General features: G+C 47.8%; 1 pseudogene; it reads left to right on the plus strand.

Moving 5' to 3' along the window:
• The first annotated feature begins 448 nt into the window (after positions 1-448).
• Positions 449-1,501, plus strand: LOC121015049 (ERI1 exoribonuclease 3-like; annotated as a pseudogene).
• Positions 1,502-2,555: the final 1,054 nt, after the last annotated feature.

The following is a 2,555-nucleotide window of genomic DNA, read 5'->3' on the forward strand; positions in this document are numbered from 1 at the left end:
GCTACCAACCAAACTATCCTTGCCAGAATAAGGAACTGAGGCACAGGGGTTTCTGGGAACCATCGGACACAGGATCCCGAACCCGCACGTCCTCTCGTATATTTTTGCTTTTCCTTAAAGGGTATTCATACACTACTACCGTCATAGGCCTTTTCTCACCCTGTGATTCTGTTTTTTTTTTTTTTTTCATTTTTTTTTAACATGTATTTATTATTGAGAGATGACAGAGCACGAGCAGGGGAGCGGCAGAGAGAGAGGGAGACACAGAATCCGAAGCAGGCTCCAGGCTCCGAGCTGTCAGCACAGAGCCCGACACGGGGCTCAAACCCACAAACTGCGAGATCACGACCTGAGCCGAAGTCGGACGCTTTACCGACTGAGCCACCCAAGCACCCCGTCACCCTGTGATTCTTAACACACTCTAAAGTTGATGTCATCAGAAGATCCTTACATCAAAATAGAAGAACTGAATCTCACTGGCCGGGGTCAGTGTGCAGATCACAGAGATTGGGTCTGCCTTTCCCATGTATGTCCAGCCCGTGGTCCATCCACAGCTTTCTCCCTTCTGTACCCAGCTCACCAGGATTATTCAAGCCATGGTGGATAGTCAGCCAAGCCTGCAGCAAGCGGTGGAGACGGTGGATGAGCAGATAGCAAAAGAAAGCCTCTTCGATCCACATGTCAATTTTTGTCACGTGTGGAGACTGGGACTTGAAAGTCCCAGGCCAGGGCCATACTTGGGTTTGCCAGTGGCAAATTACTTCAAGCAGTGGATTAATTTGAAAAAGGCTTACAGCTTCACCATGGGCTGCTGGCCCAGGAATGGATTTCTAGACAGGAACCAGGATCCCAGCCTGCAACACATAGGCGGGTCCCACCGCAGCATGATGACTACAACATTGCCAACATCATAAAGACACTTGCATATCAAGGCCTTGTCTTCAAGCAGACGTTGAAGCCATTCTGACTGGCCCAGGACGGGATGGGGCAGGACAGGGTAGCTGCTTGGCTCAGCCTAGAACCCTCCTTTCCCTCACCAGAGAGGAAAAGGGGGAGTGGCATGGCTCTGCCTCCAGTGTCCCCCAGTCCACCCTGTGGACCTGTGTCCTGGGTAAGGACTTGGCCACTTGGCCCCTCTGGAGCAGACACTTTGTGTCCCCCACGCCAACCCCTCAACCTCAGCCCGGTATCAGCCCCTCCCATTGTGGGCCTCGTCCAAGACAACCCATGCACTCACAGCCTCCTCCCGGGTATGTAGGCTTTGCTGGGGCCACCAGGCCCCCCTTGTGCTCCCTCCCATCCATAGTGCATGATGTGTGGTGCCCCCAGGGCTCCAGGAGAGATCAGGCCCAACCTTGTGTCTACCCCCATTCCCACCGTGAACATGCCACTGGATAAAGTCGGGGAACAAGAAAAAAAAAAAATGTAAGAACTGGGCTAGAACCAAGAAGACTTCACTACAGCTAAGTATGATGTCATAATACTCATAAATAAGCAGTAAAAAAAAAAAAAAGGATTAATGAAGGTTGGAAGTGTAACTCATGACATGTGGGAAACATGTCTGCCAAGAAACAGTTATTGTATCACACACCTGTTCAAAATGCCAGAATAGACATAGAGGATACAAAAATAAAGATCCCACTCCATTTCTGCGCACATAAAGCCCACAGTTAGCGGGGGAGAAGTCATGTGTAAAACCCTCAGAAATCATTTACCAGGCAGGATGTGACAAGGACTTGGCACGAGTCAATGTGGCTTGAGTAGCCACGGCTCCCAGCACCTGAATACCTCACCAAAATCTGAAAATTTCCCCTTTGTTAGGATGTATTCCAGGCAGGAACCCTCACCCTCAGGATGGGGGAGAGGAAAATTTAACGGCTCACGGGAGTCTGGGCTATGGGAGCCTGGACAGAAGGTCCCAAATCAGTATTCAGGTTAAGAGTTGAGAAGGGCATTTCCTTCGTAATCTCTTCTCTGTGGGTGGACTTCAAAACGTCAAATGTTTTGAACCTTTATTTTTCGATTGGAGAGCATTTGAAAATACCTCACTAAATCACGTGGAGAATTCATAAGCAAATGAGAGGAGAGGAAATGAGTGTGTGGTTGTATGTTTGCATGTGTTGATGCGTGGTTGAGAAAAAGGGAGGAGAGTGACACATCAGAAACCTTGGAATAGTTGTGGCCTGACTCTGTGGCCATGAGAATCTCATAAAGCACTTCATCTATTCCTTGGGTTAATTATGTGCCACAAATGAATATTAGATGAGAGCAATGAGCACACCCTTATTTCAACTCCTTTAGGATTTCCTAACTTATGACTCATTGGCCTTGTGATTATGAGTGCTGTTTTTGGAGGTGGCCATAAGAAGTTCCACGTTTCTAAAACAGGACTTCAAACATTTTTCTAACAAGTGACATGCATTCTTTAAAGACGATAAGGTATAGACAGCTCCCGACTTCTGATGGTTGGACTTAAAACAGTTTTGTGGCTTCATGATGGTGCAAAAGCGACACACATTCAGTAGAAAGTGTACTTTGAAGTTTGAATTTGGAGC

This window comes from Herpailurus yagouaroundi, unplaced genomic scaffold (genome assembly GCF_014898765.1).
Source record: "Herpailurus yagouaroundi ecotype Mexico unplaced genomic scaffold, PumYag 205, whole genome shotgun sequence".
In the NCBI taxonomy this organism is placed as follows: domain Eukaryota; kingdom Metazoa; phylum Chordata; class Mammalia; order Carnivora; family Felidae; genus Herpailurus; species Herpailurus yagouaroundi.